The sequence below is a fragment of the Protopterus annectens genome, chromosome 12.part0 (assembly GCF_019279795.1).
Source record: "Protopterus annectens isolate FY-2018-M chromosome 12.part0, PAN1.0, whole genome shotgun sequence".
In the NCBI taxonomy this organism is placed as follows: Eukaryota; Metazoa; Chordata; order Ceratodontiformes; family Protopteridae; genus Protopterus; species Protopterus annectens.
Window position 1 is genome coordinate 838,968,819 of NC_056746.1, and position 20,690 is coordinate 838,989,508.

Genomic DNA, 20,690 nt, shown 5'->3' on the forward strand with positions numbered 1-20,690 from the left:
ATACCCTCACTAAAGAGATTATGTTGTTACTTTGGTTATGGAGGGTACAACTGGGATATACAACAGCCTTGCTGTCCTTGATGTTAACAGTGGCAAAGAAGGTCATTACACAAAAATGAAATGCAAGCGAAAGCCTAGCATAATGGAGTTAGTTAGGACTATGAAAGAAATTAAAAAAAAATGGAACTGATGAAAATGACAAGAAGATAAGTAAATTCCTGATCAAAGTTGAATTATGCTGAATAATTATTGACCAAAACACACACAAAATCTAGAGAAAGAGTAACTTGAGTCTGAGGTAGAAGAACATATGAGAATATCTGTATTATTTTTAAGAAAGAGGAATAAGATATTGTGACTGTGGGACTCCTAGTAAATAGTTTGGGTTGTTTACATTGTGGGGAAAGAAGGACGGGGGAAAAACTAAAAAGGGGGAGATAACTGTAAGGAAAGTTATGCTATGCTAAAACAGAAATGTAATATGAGCATAGTTACTGCAAAAGTTATGATCAGTGTGAGTAGTGTAGTAATTGAAAAATCCATTCTCTAAATTAAAGGTGCTGCTGTAATAGCCGCTAAGTTTAATAGAAAAGAAAGTTTACTACACAGACCAGAATATGCAGATAATTGCATTAAGTAGGCTGTGACTTTCCTCTTTTACTAACAGAATGAGAACGTAGTATGCAAATGCCTAGTAATTTTTTTATTGACAGAAAGATATTATAGCTATCTCTGGGGATGGTCAACATATTTATATGTATATAGTAACTAATATTACATGTTGTGAGACTTTTACCAGAGTATCGTTGTGCGCACCATGCACAAGGATTGCGCACTATGTAATTCTATTATTTGTAGATGAATAAATATATCAGATAAAAAGAAAAAAGAAAGAAAGAATTGTTTCACTGGAAACAAAGTGAAATTATCTGTCACCTGTCTTCTTCTCAACCACATATATAATGTATATCTCACACAAAACATCATGCCACAGATTTGGAAACTAAGCTAATTAAAACCCTCCCATAGCAAAGCAACCCAAAAGTTACCTTTCACTTCTGTCCAATATCCATCCTCTCAATTCTGGACAAACGTCTAGAAAAGATAGTTCACACCCAACTAGCTCTTCTCTATATCCAGTAGTACCACCTGCTCTCCTCCAAACAACTTGGTTTCTGGCCTGGACAAAGTGTTATGACAGCAAATTAATGAAATTCTGCAGAACTCTGATAGTGGCCTCCTTGCAGGTGCCCTGTTTATGGACCTGATAAAGGCATTTGGCTTCACTGACCCCTATCTTCTCCAAAGTGCATTACCCAGGAAAACAAGTATAAATAAATAAATAAAACTCCAGTATCCCAACAAAAATATTATGATTTGTTGCTACTGGGTTTTCCTTGGCCTGTAGCTGTTCCTTCTCTTCTACCAATACTAGGAGATGCTTTCTTGACACCCCGAAGCATGCCTGACAGTCATCGCCTGCATGCTTCTTTTGAAAATATGAGAAAGTTAATTTCTAACCTCCCTTCTTCAGAGGTTAAAGCATATGTGAATTCTTCAATAGCTTCTGTTTCTCACGTTACCAAAACACTCTGAAATTATCTTATTATTCTGCTGATACTGTATCCAGAGTAGCTGCTACTGGATCAATATTGAGAAGGCTTGATTGGCTACATTCAAAAAGTTTACCAGAGGATGTCAAAGCTGTGATCATGAATTCTTCTATGCAGATATTTCAACTCACCTTTCTAAAGTTTAATTGGAATTTTCCTTCCAATTCAGGATCCTTCTGTTTTATAGGAAACATACCAAACAGTCTCAGCAAGATAAAGGGAAACAGAATTTCAAAAACAATGGCAGGGAGGTTAAAAAAACTGGGACAGCCTGTCAAAACCAAAGACACACAAACGTCACACTTACTATATGCCCCTTCGGGTGTTTCCCCTCTTCCCACCTTGGCAACCTATTAAATATTTCCCAAAGTGTAGGTCTTCATTTTCCTCAGTGGCATCAGATAACCTCAGACTTTCTAAGAATCAATCAGAAACATTACAGTTGGCAGTAGGAGTCCCTTCCTCCTTTTCAGGGTATTCTTCCCAATTTCTCAAACCAAAATTCTGTTTCCTTCAGTCATGGTACAAGTACAGTCTCAAAAGAGTCATAGAACTAGTTCTCCCAGAACAAACAGGGAAGGATTTTTATTCAAAAATCTTTCTGGTGCCAAGGAAAGAAAGAATGAATTTTGAGTACTGTTCAAGACCATTCTTTTATAAACCTTTGCATCAAAGTTCAAGATGCTTTTCCTCATTGTTATCTCTTATTCCACACCTCAGTTGTAAATGTAGATTTAAAAGATACTTATTATCATGTCTCAGTTCTCAAAGACTTCAAATGTTTCCTAAGATTCTGGCTTGCATTTTCATTTCTCTGTCTTACCCTTTGAACTTTAGATTACAGCTTCAATGATGTTTACAAAGTGTCTGGCACCAGTAATAGCTCATTGCAGGATGCAAAGCAGTCACATTTTCCTTATTTAGAAGATTGTCATACATTTGCAGACTATTTTTCAAAATGTCAGGAAACCCTGGACTGATTAAATGACCTCTTTCTGACTCTGGAGTTCCATGTGAACTTACAGGAATCTTTTCTCATTTCTTCTCACAGATCAGTGTTTCTGTGATTCTTTATGGATACATCCATAATGAGGGAGTTTCTTCTCAGGATAAAATAGCCCTTTACAAGGAACAGTTTCTGATTTTCTCCACCCACTCTTTGACCTCCACCAGAGAATATGTTAAGATTCTGCATTTCATAGCCACTGCAATTCTCATGATTACTCCAGACAGAAGTCATTTGAGAAGAATTCAATATTTGCAGAAATTTGTTTGGACTCAATACTAGCACCAACTTTATTTTTGGATCCCAGTGTTGGAGTTTGTCAAAAGGGGGTTACATTGATGAGTGGAACATTTATCCCTCAACACAGATTTTCCCTTCTCCGTTCCAGTTCCATCTGTAACAACAGATGCCTTAGACTTTGCTTTGGAAGCTTGTCCAAGGGTGAATGTTTATGTTCTCTAGAAAAACAGGACAGACTAAAACACATAATGCTTTCAAATCTCTAAATCATCTTTGGACTTCAGGACCCTTTCTTTTAATCACAGACAACACAGTGATGTGGTACATAAACAGAGAAAATAGAACATGACTGCTTTGCCGAGTAGCTACATAGCTTTGGAACTAGTAACTGCATATCCTTTCCCTTCATACTACCTTGACTTTGTCAGAGTAAAACATTATTGCCGACAAACTCAGCAGGGCCAAGAATGTAGTCTGTACATGAGGGGTCTTCCAGGAGTTGATCTAACTGTAGGAAACTCCTCAAATAGACTGTTTGCCTCCATTCACAACAGACAGTTAAAACATTCTAGTCTAGGACTCCTTTCAAGGAGACCTAGAAGACAGATGCCTTCTCATTTCCACGAATGTGAATGCTTTTGTATGCCTTTCTTTTTCCACTGCTATCCAGTGTCATTCTACATATTCAGAACAGCTCCCCAAAAATAATTGTAGTGACTCCCTTTTGATCTAGGCAACAGGGGATTTTCAACATTACATCATGTTGTAGCAGCCTAAACTATTTGGGCCCTACCCTACTGCCACCAGCCAACTTTTCAAAGAGTGCCCTCTATGAGAGGAGCTCCATATAAAAAGACACAAAGAAAGTCACAAAGTTTGCTTTCCACCAAAGTGCATTCTTACAATGAGCACCATTGAACTGCCAAACATCTAGTGATCCTTCAAGGCTGTTGAGGAAAACCTTCTACTAAAATTAAATTTTCTGAGGAAAACTTGTGATGTGAAGTTGTTAAATCTCACCGGTTATTCTCACTGATGGGTTCGGAGCCGATCCTCGGCTCCGACATGGCCGATAACAAGCTCAAGTTTTGCCAGTAGCTCGAGACCAAGCCCCTTAACCCACAATGCACTGCTGGAATTACCTCAGATCTAGTTTGCCACAACAAGAGAGATCTTGGTGATCCAGCTAGCTCGGACCATTTTCTGGGAAAAATTAACAGCAAGTCTATAAAAAGTTTTTTTTTGTTTAAAAAATATAGTGTGTGTTAGTATTAGGTCTTTTTATATTTACTCTATAGTTAAATACTTATAAATAGTTTAAAAGGTAGGGCCTTATTGGCTTCTTTGTTGTGTGGGCCTTTAGCCCTTTTTTTCTACTATTAATCTTTATAATAGTCAGGCTTTTTCTGTGGGCTTCTTAGCCCTATATTTGTATCTATATAATACTGTTATAGATAGTGCCCGGATTGGGCTTAGTTGTTTGTGGATCTTTCAGTCACTAAGGACTTTACTAATTGACCTTTTTGCAGTTTACTGTTGTTTCTTTTAAAGATGTTGTATGATAAGGAGAAATCTCATCCTAAATCGGGATTCAAAAAATGCCCAGATTGTGGGCAGAAAATGTCCGTCACTGACGGACACATTCAATGTGTCTACTGTCCGGGGGCTAAACACCTCCAAGACACCTGCAGCATTTACCACTCCTTTTCTTCAAGAGTCCTCTTGGAGAGAAGGAGGAAACTTATAGACAGGGGATTGCTACAGCAATCTTTTTCTGAAGTTTTGAGTAGCCATGAGGGTACTAATACATCCTCCAAATCCTCAAAATCCAAGTCTTCAGATAAGGTTTCAAATAAGGCTAAGATTTCAGAAGGAGGGTCATCAGTTCCACAGTCATTGGAACTGACTGTACTTTTGATTCGGAGCCAGCTCTCAGTATTGAAGCCGGTCTCTGAAGTTCCTTCTTCACCTCTGCTCCAGTCAGCCCCTTCGGTGCACTCAGCTAAGTCCTCAGTCAGCCTTTCAGATTTGGACATGGATCAGCTAGTGCAGAAGCTTTTACAGGAACCAGGACTTGCCAAATTGTTGTTTGCCCCGACCAGCTCGTCTGTACCAAAGACCATGGAACCGGATTTGTCTACTCCTCCAAGATGTACTGGACTCTCAGTGCCGAAGGAAATTGAACCGATGGTGGTTGAACCCTTGGAGCCGGTACCCGCACCAGTGTTATCGGCCCCGTCTACTCGGATGTCCTCGGCACCGACCGAGGGCTCTAGGAGATGACGCTCTCTCATCGGGTCTGGGGAGAATAGTCAAAACAACTTGTCGGTGTCGACTCTTCCTCTCGGGGCTTCAGCTCAGATGAGCTCGGCTCCTACCTCGGGCTCGGAGCCCAGGGTTTTGGTGCGGGAGGATCGGATGGTACTCTTGGGTCCGTCTACTCCTTCTCGTCGAAGCCATGGTGCCTTCGATGTTATGAGGAGAGTTTTGTCTCCAAAGATAACGACAGCATCGGTTCAGCTTTCCTGCTCCCCTCAAGCTCCTTTGTCTGCTTCTTCATCTACTGGTCCCTCTAAGTGTAGAGACCTCGAGCCTCAAGTACCCCCACAGGGCGTCCCCTGCTCCCCAGATCCCCCCACTGAGGAGGTGCCCAGGAAGAGACTGTGCAAGAGGAGGCACTTAGACTCCCCACAGGAGTCTTTGACATCTGACACGGACTTAGATGAGTCATAAGGGTCCCCTCGATCCCCCTCTGAGGATATCTTCTTTGCAGGGATACTAGAGATCCTTAGTCAGAGGGGCGATTGGCAGTCCAAGACCCCTACTGAGGATGAGTCCATGCTCTTGAAGGCTTTTGGATCTCAACCTTCCACTTCTTGGGTGTCTCTGTCTTACAACGAGCTCATGGAACTGATCTCTTGTAAGGCGTGGGAGTCGCCGGAGGCCATGGAACCTGTCCCTCGTGGACAAGCCATTTTTGACAAAGGGAGAGCCTGTTGATGCCATGGTGGTAGCTGCAGCCACCAAAAAGGAAGTATCTGAGACATCCTCTTCTATCCATCCCCCTAACAGAGTTTCTAGGGTTATGGATAGATATGGGAAGCACATGTTTAGTTCAGCAACTTTTTCTCTGCGATCACTGAACTACTTAACCCATTTTACAAAGCTACAGAGAGACCTCCTGAAAGAGCTAGGAGATACTCTCCAGGGTACGGTAGCTGCAGGAGTGGCCGACAAAGTCAACGCCCAGCTCGCTACCCTAAACTCAGTGGTAAACTCGTCCATGCGTCTCATATCCTATGCAGCTGATGGTTTGAGTAGAGCCACTAGTTCGGGCATTGCTATTCAAAGACAAGCCTGGATGCATCTCTGTTCCTTTGCGGAACCCTTTAAGTCTTCCTTTATTAATACCCCATTCGATGGCTTATCACTGTTTGGGCCCAAAGTATAGGAAACTTTAAACAGGTGTGAGCAGGAAGGCAAGACATTATCTGCCGTTGGAGTCCGTTTTTCGACCCCTACTCAGCCCTATCCCAAGACCCCTAGGGGAGGGAAAATGTGGTTCCCAAAAGCTCAGGCAGCCTTTCAGGACACATGTGGAGAAACCCCCTCTAGAGGCAGAGGAGGGCTTATAACGGAAGACACCGTCCCCGTGGCAGAGGGGGTCCGCAACAACAGGGTGACAGGGGTCAGTTCTACGGTCAGTCCTATCAGTGCCCCTGAAAGGGGACCCGACTGTTCAGCTCTGGAGGCAGTTGGGGGTCACTTGTCTTTGTACCCAGAAGCCTGGCTAAACATATCATTGGATACTTGGGTACAAAGCATCATTTCCAGAGGATATTTCATACAGTTCTTTTCCCCTCCCATTCCTATACAGAGAATCCCAGATGTTCCACCCAATCTCAGGGAACAAGCAATCGTAGAGGTCCGCAGATTGCTAGAAAAAAAGAGTCATTCAACCAGTCCCAGCAGACCAATTCGGATTTGGAACTTACTCAAGATTCTTTTTGGTACCAAAGAAAATGGGACTGGAGATCTATCTTGGATCTCAGCAGACTCAACCAGTTCATAAAGAAAGAGAAGTTTCAAATGGTCATGCTTCAGTCCATTCTTCCCTTCTTAGGGAAAGGCAATTGGATGTGCTCTATAGATCTCAAGGACACGTACTATCACATAAAGATGAACAGACGCTCCAGGGATCATCTGTGCTTCCGGCTGGGAGCCAATCATTACCAGTTTTGAGCCCTGCCCTTTGGTCTCACTACAGCCCCCAGAGTGTTCACCAAATGCATGGCAGTGGTCATGGCTCACTTGAGATGTCTAGGATTCCAGGTGTTTCCATACCTAGACGATAGGCTCCTCACCGCTACCACCAGGAATCAATTGTCTCAGGCAACACAGTACACTCTGACACTCTGCCATCAATTAGGCATTACAATCAACTACGAAAAGTCTGCCTTATTGCCATCGTAGCATACCGTTTTTATAGGAGCAGAGTTAGACACCTCAACTACCACTCTACATCTCCCTATCGAAAGTCTCTCTTCTCCGCCAAAACGTCAGCTCACTGGTGTCAAAGAACAAAGCTACAGCAGCAGAGGTATTGAAGGTACTAGGTTTCATGGCGGCAGCAATCCTGGCTATACCACTTGCAAGGATGCATATGCGAATTCTTCAATGGCTCCTCTTTGCTCAGTGGTCTTACCAGAAACTACCAATGCACCACATCATTCTTATCACGGATTCTTGCAGGAAAGACCTTCGGTGGTGGTTGACATCTCTTCATGTCACAATCGGAAGACCCTTTGTTCTCCCCCCCCCCAGTAGCCACTGTGAGCACGGACACTTGCCTGATGGGGGGGGGCATTTTCAGGGAAAGACTGCCCAAGGCACATGGACAGATCAAGAATCACATCTGCACATCAATGTTCTAGAGTTGAGAGCAGTACTTCTGGCATTGCAGTACTTTCAGGACTCTCTCCCTCTAGGGACTATTGCAATTCAGACCGACAACATGTCAGTAGTCTGGTACTTGAACAAGCAGGGCGGAACCAAGTCTTACCCCCTTTGTCGAGATGCCCTCAGGGTCTGGCAATGGGCTGTGTCATCCCAGCATTTTCTGTTAGCAATGCACATCCCGGGGAAATCCAACGTGATAGTGGACAAGATAAGCAGGGCAATATTACTCCCTCACGAGTGGTCTCTCAAACAACAAGTTGCGGAGTTGATTTTCTGCAAATGGGGCAGCCTTGCTGCAACCTTTTTGCCATCCACATAAATTCAAAATGCAGAAGCTACTTTGCCCTAATACCACCTTCCGGTCATCCCCCAAGAGATGCACTTTTACACGATTGACCCCAGGGCCTCCTTTATGCATTTCCACCATTCCCATTAATACCCAGATTTTTACAGAAAGCAAAATCGCTGGGAAGGACTGTTATACTCATAGCCCCCTACTGGCCTCAACAAATTTGGTTTCCATTTCTCCACCATCATCTGTTGGAAGATCCATGGATCCTGGACCCAGTTCTGGATCTTCTGACTCACCTGTCAGGGGATTTCATCCTTCACTGCAGTCCCTGAGACTGACTGGCTAATCCACTTCCCCTAATTGCCAGGCTTCATTCAATTTCAGAAGATACAAGACAGATTCTCTTGTCTTCTCACAAGCCATCTACCAGGAAATTATATGTTAGTAAATGGAAAAGGTTCTCAATTTGGGCCAACGTGCAGAACATTGACCCTTTCCGAGCTTCGCTTTCTTCGATTTTGGAATTTTTGACAAAAATTTTTAAGGAAGGGCAGCAGCTGCTACAGTTCGAATTCAGTTAGCTGCTATCTCTAATTTTCACCTTGGTCTTGGTTCACCTTGGTCTTGGTGGCTCAAATATTATGAGCCATAAATTATCTAAAGTCTTCCTTAAAGGCATTCTTCATATGAGACCTCCGATCAAAACTCCCTTTTCTCCCTGGAATTTAAAACTTATGCTGTCTCAAATTATTCTTCCTCCTTTTGAACCAGCATCTTCTTGTGATCTAAATTTTTATCTTGGAAAACAATATTTCTTGTAGCCATTATGTCTGCCCGCAGAGTGTCAGAACTTCAAGCATTATCTTATCAGACCACCCTACATGATTTTCCATGTTGATAGAGTATCTCTCAGAACAAACCCCTAATTTTTACCTAAAGTCTGTTCTGAGTCAAATATCAATCAGGTCATTGAACTGCCAGTCTTTTTCCCCAACCACTCTAGCAAATTGGAATATATGCTGCACAAACTTGATGTTCACAGACAGCTTCGATTTTATCTTGACAGAACTAAGGATATTAGGAAATCAGACCAACTTTTTGTATCCTTCTCAGAAGCAAGAAAAGGCAATCCAGTGGCTAAAACAACCTTATCTAAATGGTTATGCAGTTGTATATCCTTTGTTTATGAAAATGCGAGCATGCCTTTAACGCACAAACCAAAAGCTCATTCTACCAGAGCTGTCTCTACCTCTTCTGCTTTTCAAGCTAAATTGCCCCTTGACAATATTTGCGCTGCAGCCACTTGGTCTAAGCCTCATACCTTTATCACTCATTACAAAGTAGATAAGGCTTCAAGGGACAGGTCTTCCTTTGGTTCTACCATACTGAAGAATATACTCCCATGAGCCACCCAGGGTTGAGGGTGCTAGGGACGCTACCCATCAGTGAGAATAAATGGCGAGATTTAACAACTTCACATATAGAAGTTATGTACTTACCATAACGTTCCATGTGAGTTGTTTATCTCGCCTTTATTCTCATGTCCCTCCCTCCTTCCCCATCCTGGCTGACTGTTGACTTAGAGGCTAGTACCATCTTGGTTATTCAATATTTCTTCTTTCCCTTTGGGAAGAGTTCTTCGTAGATATATATAAGAGGGTATGTATATGTTTGTATATATGTAAATATATATATGTATATATTATTATTCTCAGCAAACAAGATCTGAGGTAAATCCAGCAGTGCATTGTGGGTTAAGGGGCTTGGTCTCGAGCTACTGGCAAACCTTGACTTTGCTATGGACCATGTCAGAGTCGAGGATCAGCTCCGAACCCACCAGTGAGAATAAAGGTGAGATAACTCACATGGAACGTTATGGTAAGTACATAACTTCTATTTTTTTTTCCTGTAGTAACTGTTAGTTTGTGCTAGGAAATGAATGTGCTGTGGACCGGCACTACTTGTGGGAAATTTAGAATGTCAGTGCTTACTCTATTTTTCTCCTACAGGTTTGTGTAAATTTTATGTGTTATGGGCATGATATTGTACTCGGGGTACTGTTAGTGGTTTTCTTACCTTAGCACATCTACTTGACTGCTTAAGGATTTACAGACTTTTTCAGGCTACTTCCCATCTTCAGTGCTTCCTTCTTGGCCAAAAATGTGGAGTTGTTAACGGTCTCCATGTTTTTTTCCTTCCCCTGTCTGCAAGAAGAAGAAAATAGGGTGTCTTTGGGTGTCAGACAGGCTCCAGTTGTGCCTCAGCCTCTGGTGCATAACTCTGGTGAAGCTGGAATTGATTCCTCAGACTACTCATCTTCTTCCCCTCATCTCTGTCTCTCTCTGAGGTAGTGTCTACAGCCACTAAGGACCAGGGTTAGACACATCCTCAGTGGTTATAGGGTTGGCCTCTGTGAGCAAGGGAGAACCACTCTTGTTGGTCTGAGGGAAAGGGGCAACTAGTTGAAGGTTCTTCACATGGACAGGAAAGGAATTCTGAGACACAAATTAGTATGCCTGTTATGAGTCAGCATGTTCCAAGGAGTTGCCAAGGAAAGGAGAGCAAAAAGAAAAAAAACTTGCCTTCCCTCCAGAAGACTTATATTTTTTGAGACTTTGACTAAAATAAAAGAGGTTTTCAATGGGGACAGAATGAAATTCCCTTTTCCTTTGAATATGTTATGATTTGTTATATCTGGATGCTCTCTGGTCTGCAGCTGTTTCTCCTGTTTTATCTGCTTTACAGAATGTTTTTCTTACAACTTGTAGCTTATCTGACAGTCAACCTCCTGCCCTTAAGAAATCTGACAGATTATATAAGGTACCTCAGATGCATAAATACTTTTTTTTTCTAACTGTACAGCTAACCCTGTAGTGACTTCCGTGTCCAAAATGACTTCTGCTAAACAAATTGTTACTGTTCATCTCATTCCCTCAGACAAGGATAGGAAAGCTTTTGACAAATTTGGGAAGAAAATGTATTCTTCTGTCACATTCAGTATTTTAAAATACCAGGCTCATATGTTAAAGCGTTTACTTCTGTCCTTTGAAAACATGCAAAAGTTAACTGTTAACATTCCCTCTTCTGAGGTAACAATTCTTTGAATGCTTCCTTAGTAACTGCTTTTCATGTAGTTAAACATACTTTTAAGTGTTCTTATGACACTGCTGCTGCTGCTTCTGGGTTAGTCATGAGATGATTTGCTTGACTTTGTTTTTAAAAAATCTTCCTGAAGTTGTTAAAACTGAAAATTTAAATTCTACCCTGGACAAAGAAGTCCTGGTTGGCACTTCTGCAGCTGAGTTATTTAAGAGGTGTGATAAGAGGGGGAATTTGATTCAGGGGGTGACCCATACCTTTCAACACTCCTGTTATAAGGCAAATGGAAATGTTCCTTCCTTTCACTTCAGCCCAAGCAACAATGCTCTTCCAAAATAGATTTTAAAAAGCAATAGCAAGAAAACTCCAAAAAGAAGGGTAAAGGCTCTAAAAATTGAGGGCAGTCCACTACGTCACAATTACTATTTGCCTCTTTAGGCTCCCATCCCCTCCCACCCTCAAAACTGTCTCCTCTCTCTCAGTCCTTATCTTTCTTTGTGGCACCAAACTGGTCAGACAAAAGAGTTTTAAAAGTAATTCAGCAGGGTCCACCTGGCAGTGGGTGTACCTCCCTGCTTTTCAGGGGATTCCTCACTGCAATATAAACCAAGTCTTCTTGTTTCTTGCAGTTCTGCTACAAATGTTTTCGGAGGGAGTAATGGAACAAATGCCTACTTGCCAGATGGACAAAGGGTTTTATTCAAGATTGTTTTTCAAGCCAAAGAGAGAGAGGAGACCTGGGCATCTTTGTTAGGCATCTAGTTTCTAAATATTTTTGTCAGCGTCCCAAAGTTTAAATTGTTATCCTTCAGTCCCTCTTAACTCTTGTCTGTTTACTAGCTTTCATGGTAAAGCTACATTTAAGAGATGTTTACCATCACATTCCCATTGGCAAATATATGTTTCTTAATATTTTCCGTACTTGCCTAGTGTACCAAGGGTATTCACAAAGTGTCTAGCTTCAGTAACTGCTTATTGCAGACATCGAAACATTCATATTTTTTCCATATTTGGACAATTGCCTTATATTTGCAGACTTTTTTTTTTCTTGTTCAAAAGAGTCTTTAGCATGTATTCAGAATCTCCTACCCAATCTGAGATTTCGAGTTCACCTACAGAAATCTCTGATCCTTTCTCACAGAATTGTTTTCCTGGGATGTCTGTTATGTTCAGCCCTGGAAATAGTTTTCTTCCTCAAGATAAAGTAGATATGATCTAGAAGTTATTCCTGAATTTTTTTCCAATCAACTCCACGTATCTGCCAGGGAATTCCTCTGAATTCTGGGGTGTATGACAACTATGATTCCCCTGGCCAGTCTTCATGTGAGGAAAATCCATTTTTACCTCAGGTCAGTCTGTACTCTGCACCTTCACATTTTATTTTTCAGCTCCCTGCTTTGGAGTTTGAAAAGGGGAGATTCTATTGTGGGTTGTCCAGATCTCTTTTACCTCCTCTCCAGTCTGTTACAACAGATGCTTGCTTCAGACCTATAATGGGGAGCAGTTTCAACAAATGTGACAGTACAAGGTCTGAGGAACAGACTTGACAGACAAAAGTACACAAATGTCAAACAGTTGATGTCAATGATAAATGCTAGGCACCTTTTTTCTGAGGTCATGCATTAGGTATTGAAGGAGGCTAAAACTCCCACTACTAGGAAATCATATATATGTAAACGGAAAAGATTTTCTGGTTGGTGCCATTCCAAGGACCAGGACCCTTTTAAGACCTGGCTTCCTCTGGTTATTGAATATTTGTGTGAGTTACTGTCTGGCCTTTCTTGCTTCTCTGTCGATGATCACTTGTTGGCCAGTTCTGCATATATACCCATAGACCCCCCCTTTCCTCCTATGTCCAAGGTAAGCCGTTTCTGAAAGAGATTTAACATATCCATTCACCTAGGAAACAGGCAGCTCTTCCTTGGGATCTTAATATATGCTTGAAAAGCCTGCCCTTTATCCATTTAAACCAATCCATCAGGCTGAATTAAGGTTTTTAATACTGAAGACAGTTTTACTCATTGCTCTGATTTCTTCTTGGATATAACCCAGTTTACAAGCTCTTATGGTGAGCCAACCATACCTCATTTTCCATAAGGACAGGGTTTCTTTAAGAGCAAATCCTTTTATGCATAAAGTATTCTCAGAGTTTACCTTGAGCCAGTTTATTAATCTCCGTCTTTTGTCCTGATCTCCAAAACAAGGGAGAAAAATTCTTCAAAATTTGGATGTCCACACGCATCTCAGATGCTAATTAGAACTCAGTCCTTCAGGAAAACTGATCAGCTGTTTGCCTCCAATAAAAGTAAGAGAAAAGGACAACTAGTGTCAAAGCTTACAATTCCAAGATGGTTGTCTCATGCTATTTGTTTGTTTGCTCCTTTCTCCTTTTCTTTTTGTTTTTCTTTCTGCTATTCTCACCATAATCCTCTTCCAGGCAGGATTAGATCCTGTTCCACTTGGACTTTGGCTTCTTCAGTGGCTTTCTGGGAAGGAGTGGACTCTAGGAGTATTCTAGAAGCAGTAATTTGGTCCTTAGTACATACCTTTACAAAGCATTACAAATTGGATTCCTTTTACAGGTCCAGAACAGGCTTTGCTAAGACTATTCTCCAGGTGCTCCTGGATTCTTGATTTATCTCCTCCTCCCTTTTTAGTTTCTAAGCTATGGTAATTAACCCAAATAGGCTACTGTAACAGTGACCTGATGTTGAAGATAGTATAGCTGTTCAAGTAAACTTACCAAAACAATAGATTTTCTAATAGACCAGTATTGCAGTAGCCATCCCCTGCCTACTTCCACCTTCTAATGTTTTTTTTTTCTTTGTATTGCCATAGTGTGGATTTTATACCCTTGTGTCTGTAATTTCTAATTTCCTAACATTTTTCCTTTCAGGGCTATTGCTTCCCTTTTTGGGCAAGAAAGATCTGAAACTTTTGCTCTCTGTCTTTTTATATTGAACTCCTCTCAAGCACATGATAATTAGAGTGAATGGAGTATGCCTTTTATCTTTGCAAAACTGGCTAGTAGGACCCATACAGCTTTGGGTACTGCAACAGTGATTTTTTGCAACTATCTATTATTTACTACGTATCATTTTTCCTGGTTTGGATCATGTGATGTGAAATAGTTGCACATGACTACCATTTTAGTGACTATTTAATGACTGAGACATTAACACTGTATTGGATTTACTGAGGAAGCTGGTGGTTTGGCATCTAGACTGGTGTTTTGGTGGATCCTGTATGTGGTAGATGGATTCCATAATAAATGGACTTTGAGCAGTTCTGTGTACTTTGGTGGCATCTTTGTACTGAGTTGGAATATTTTATCTCCATGCTCAGAAACCAGTACTTTCCAGAAATGCACCCTTTGTGAAGTTCTTTTTGAATTTTTTGTGTGCTGTTACCTTAACTTTGTTATGCACTGAAGGTGGAACATTGGTTAGGCTTCAGTATGCAAGGTACATATGTTCTTGCTGATTTGATCTTGGGACTCGCACAAGACCTGAATGATAGTTCTATGTGTTTGACCTTATCTGATGTAAGTGCAACAACTCTAGCTGCCACCATGACCAATTCTATAGTTGTGGCTGTTTCTGCTGCTTCCCAGATGTCTGATGACACAGCAGCACACCACACATACATTCAGTATTAGACTCATTACAGAAAGAAAGCCAAAATGTATGTGTTGCAATGTGGCATATGAAATATTTAAAAGCATATGTTTCTAGGGACATGGCTTTGTGTAGTTTATGTGTTAAAATGGAACCAGTTATGGGACATGAGGATAAATTAGTTATAAAAAATGGAGAGCTTTGTGGAATGCTTAATTGATTATTATCGCTAACTTATTGAAACACTGAATATTAAAATACAATCTTTTTGTGCAGAATTGGAACCTCTTTCTTCTTGCCTACTTTATAACAGCAAACTTCATGAACTAAGTAGGTCTTTATAGCTTATGGGTATGGAACTAGAAACAAACAAAAAAAGTAAAAAAATAAAAAAATTTAAATGCGACATTAATGACTATTCTCTGAAATGTGAGTTTGCTTGAGTTAAGCATAAACATACCCTCGGTTTTTCTGTTGAAGGCGTGAAGAGCTCTGATCCACATATTAGAATAAAACAGAAGATGAATAATCAAAATCAGTTTTATGGCTTTCAAAATCTTCTTTAACTGACACTAGTTTAACTTATGATTTTTCTGCCAGATACTGACCTTGACTTACATGGTAAGCCTAGGTCTACTAAATGTAGTAATATTACAGGGGCATCAATTAGTACTTCCTTTGGGCTTAAATATTGAAAGGGCTGACGTAAATATCATAAGAATAGATTAATCTTTCAAGTCAGTTCTGAATGCAGGAGTAATGGATGCCTAGAAAACTGTCATGATTTATTTTCGAATCATACCTCCAAACCTCTTAGCACAAGAAATTTGGACAAAGCCTAAAACAAAGGGGGTACAAAGACCCAAAAATAGCGATAGATTTTAAATATTGCTGTTATAAGCTTAGAATAACATAATTTGTGTTAGCGTGCTTTTTCTGAAGGATATGAAATCTGAAACTCAAATGTATGCTATTATCTAGTGATGTCAATCCTCAGTGATTTGCCAGAGAACCACAAATTTTATTAGGATCAGACCAAAAGTGTGAGTGAAAAAGCTGAACATTCTATATAAATTTGTGCAGTTGAGAGCTGTGTTTTGAACATTTCTGGTAATATTTCTAAAATATGCTAAATAAAGGTCTTTTATTTGTTCCCACATGTGTCACTAACATGCAGTTTGTACAGGATTTTATAAATTCTGTAAGCTGTTGAATTTAAGAATATGATTTAAAGATAGACCTTCTTTGAATTTAGACACTTCTGATATTGTACATTTCAGACATTATAAATCTAATGTTATACCTTCCTGTCATCCTACAATACAGTTATTTGAAAATAGTGTGATAAAATAATTATATATTAAGGCTAAATCTGTATTCAAACAGGCAAGATTTAATCTAGATAAATTACTTAAAAAAAAGGTGGCATTACAGAATTTCAGCAAAACAAAATGGTCATTATTCATCCAGATGGGGGGGTCCTGTGGTAGTCTAGCATACAGATATGTACAAGTAAAAAGTAATGAGATAGCTAATAGATACATACTTTGTATTATTTCAGAATGGATTATGATCCAACATAATTTTTTTTCAAACTGAGATTAGTGATTTTCTATTGTGTTAGGTAGAGTCTGTTATATGCACTTTATTCGGTAGGAGAATGCAGATTTTATACCCTAAACTACAATGTGTGCATGTTTTTCCTAAAGTTCATAAATCCTTGGACCACCTTCCTGGTCATCCAAATGTATCGTTTTCTTGAATCTATTTCTAATTTTTTAGAAATTTGTCTCAAACCCCTTTTGGATATGGTAATTTATAAGATTAAATATACAACTCAGTTTTTGAGACTTGTGTCCGATTTACTCAAATTTCTTTAATTTGTAGTCAAGACGTAAATTACTTGTACACAAGTATTCCTCATAATCTTGGCCTGCAAGCTTTAAATTATTGTTTGGATTGTATGGATATTTATTGATTTGAATTAAATTTATTTTATTTTACAGCTGGCATAACTTGCATTGACTAGAAATGTATTTTATTTTATTTCCTGAGGATCTTTATTTACAATTGAAAGGGTATGCAGGTTTACTTACTTATTTTTTTTTTTTTTTTGGGGGGGGGCAGAATTTTACTTATAACTATAAACAAAACTTTTTTCTTGAGAATATTGTCATGTGGTGTCATTACCTAGACAATATTTGGAGGAGTTGTGGTGGAGGCAGGGAATTATTGCAGGAATTTGTAAATTATTTTAATCATCCCAGGTTAAAACTTGCTTTACATGCTAAGATCTTCACAATTGTATTTTTGGATGTTCAGGTCACTACAGTTGTAGAGTACACAGTGAAAAACATCAGTGAATAGAAAACCTTTCTCCAAAAAATTCTTTGTTGATGGCATCCAATTGTCATTCCCCCACATATGATTAAAATATACCCAAGTCACAATTTATTCATGTATAGCACATATGTTCTGAGGGGGTGGACAATCAACAGAGGTCCTATAATTTAGTACACAGATTTAGTCATAGGTGCTATGACAGATAAAAACTTAAACAGGTTAAATTAAATATAGATTCTATTCCACGAGAAGCTGTCTTGGTCTGTAGACCTAAAGCAAATGATGGTCCCCCTTCATTTGTCCAATCCCCTGGGTGTTTTCAGATCTGTAGTTCAGACCTTTTAGTATGTACTGAGAGCAAGCATTTCCTGGGTTTGATATTCCCACCAACTGTTAGTTTTACATAACAACATGGTATAAATGTGTGTGTAATTTTAGTGTGACATAAGCATTCCATGCAGCATGATAAATCTTTTGTCCTCTAATATAAAGAGAATGGTTATTTTCCTTGCATGAAATATAATGCATGTACAAAACCGGTCAGAACCTCATTCTTCACAACTGGAAACATATCACATATACAAATACTTGGGTGATATATCTGCTAGATGAAGATCCCTTAAAACACAAATTACTGTACATATTATTGACATTAGGTGTAAGACGCACCCAAATGAACTATACAAATATACTTTTCACCATCCAACTTTTTTATTTATACCTGTTGGTACTGACAAAAGTGTTGATAATTCTTTGAATGATTATCAAATACATCAGAAATTGACATACAAGGAAAGGTTATAGATTGTTAGGACATGTGCTTTCTTCTTTTCAGGTTTCCAGCTTTGAATGATTGGTGCTGGCTTTCTGTTATAGGAAATAATAGCTGCATTTATTTTACAACCAGTAGATGGGTGTTTAACTGTTTCTCCTGCCTTAGTCACCGAAATATTTAATGCGTTTAATTCCATATATTTGTTTTTTTTTTTAGATTGAATTGTTGGCGGTGGTGCATTGGTTAGCGTTGCCATCTCACAGCAAGAGGTTCTCCGGTTCGATCCTCGGCTGGGGTGCCTTCTGTGTGGAGTCTGCATGTCCTCCCTGTGGTCGCGTGGGTTTCCTCCAGGTGCTCCGGTTTCCTCCCACATCCCAAAGACATGCTGTAGGTGGATTGGACACTCTAAATTGGCCCTAGGCATGCATGCGTGTGCCTTCTGTGGAAGGCTGGTGCCGGGCTGGCAACTCGACACTGTAAAACTCCACTGCCAATCATGAACGGACTGGTGATCTGCTGTGCCGACCCCTAACAGGGAAAAGCTGAAAGAAGAAGAAGAGATTGAATTGTTTTGTTATTAGCAATATTTTGGATGTTTGAAAATGTATTGTTTTATGAATGATATGATTTTTACAAGAGTTGTTTGGTTTGCTAAATAATGAATTTAGCATGATTATGTAATCAGATATCATCTATGGCAGTGAATATAGTGTATGTATGTGTGTGTGTGTGTGTGTGTGTGTGTGTGTGTGTGTGTGTGTGTATATATATATATATATATATATATATATATATATATATATATATATAATATGGGTCTACCTTGTTTATCTAAGTTTCAAAACTTTGAAACCCATATGGCCAAGACCATATAATCAAAGTTTTGATACTTCAAACATTTTGAATTGAGATTGCCGTACAGTGCAGAACGGGAGATTTACCATTTTCCTCGCTGTAGTGCAGTCTCAGGGTTGCTATATTTAAGTAGCAGGGGGGTGTAAGGCATGCAGTGGGGCTTGTCCCCCTGCAAAAATGTAAAGGTGAAGCTTTTTGTTTAGGTTTAGTTTTTTTGTTGTAGTTTCAAAGTTTCATAACTTCGATCATATTGTCTTGGCCATATGGATTTTGAAGTTTTGAAATTTCGATGAAAAAATATAGACCTATATATATATATATATATATATATATATATATATATATATATATATATATATTTTTTTTTTAACTTTATATTTACTAGAAGTATTTTTTGAAGGTAAGGGATGGATTCTGTGAGTGAATTAGATCATTATTTACTACAAATAAAAACATTTTGGGGTGGTTTTGATCATGTTATCTCCAGTGGTAGCACATGACTAACATTTTAGTTGTAAATGGATAGCATCCAGACTATGGAAGATGAAAGAGAGGGAGCAAATCTGAAGGTAAAGAATGGATTCAAATGACTGAGTAAAGGTGAAACATCCAAAGATGATGATGATGATGATGATGTAACTGACCCTTAATTTTAAAGGTGGAGGTTTCCCCTCCACCACAGGGGTACAGTCTGACATTCTAGAAAAAGCAGTAGGAGGTATAGTGGTATAGGTTCTGTCATTTAAGGTGTGTGTGTGTGTGTGTGTGTGGGTGGGAGGTTATCTCTTGCCAAAAATATTAGTTAAGAGTTTGTCACAGTGCCAGTTTGAAGAGCTGGCCACATCATTCACGTCTCTGGAAACTTCATTTTCAATGTTGAAACCTGCAACCATCTAGAAAGGCTGCTATCAAAGACACTCAGAGAAGTGGTCTTAGCAGGCCTAGTGATGAAACTGCAACACACTGTTTAAGGTTGGGATGTTTTTAAAGGGCTGAACACTGTTCTTGCCCTGCATTGCCTTACAGAGATCCACAGTGGATGCTTGCTACTTTAGACTGGTAAGTCTGTCATTAATTCCTGGCTAGCTAACATAAAAGCTTATTTAGAACAAACTGTGAAATAAGATTTAGATAATAAGCTATGGAGCACCTTTCTATAAGGCATTTTGAAAAGAACATCATGACAGCTCAGTCTGAATATACATATCATATACTGAAAGTCAGGAATTGGACAATGGCCGTCTAAGTGATTGAGTGGTTCCTATCTATTTGTAGTGCAATTATGCTCCACAGTTCAGGAAAATACATCATTGTTAAGCACCTTTGTGACATAAAAGGTTCTTAATAAAGTCTTAAGCACCTTTCAGTACTGTTAAGCTATAGTCTTGCACTAAAGCATAAGTGCCAACCACCACTGGACATCATCAAGAAGCTACAACAGCTTGAAATATAGTTGCAGACTTCACTGACACAAACACCAAAAACAACAGACCTGCAAAGCGAAGTGAAGTGCTATAGCCACTCATTCATCAGCAGGACACGACTTCTAACTGCTTTTAGACCTGTGAAATACTTTGTGTTCCTACACTTTTTTCTGTATGTCTTTAGTACACGGGAACATGCACTACAAAGAATTATGATTTGGCATCTCTGATTGTAAATACTTATGTTTTCTCATTATGGATGTCAAGATTTACTTTGACAGCTTCACTTCACTTTACTGTTAAAGTGAGTTTCTTGACATTCACATCTTATGCACATAATAAGCTGCTTATGATCAAAGATCCATCATTAATCCTGGATATGAATAGGGGAGGTATCTCAAATGTTGATTTGAATAGATAAAAATGTTAACAGTGAGCTTAGATTTAATACTGCTTTTTGCACTCCC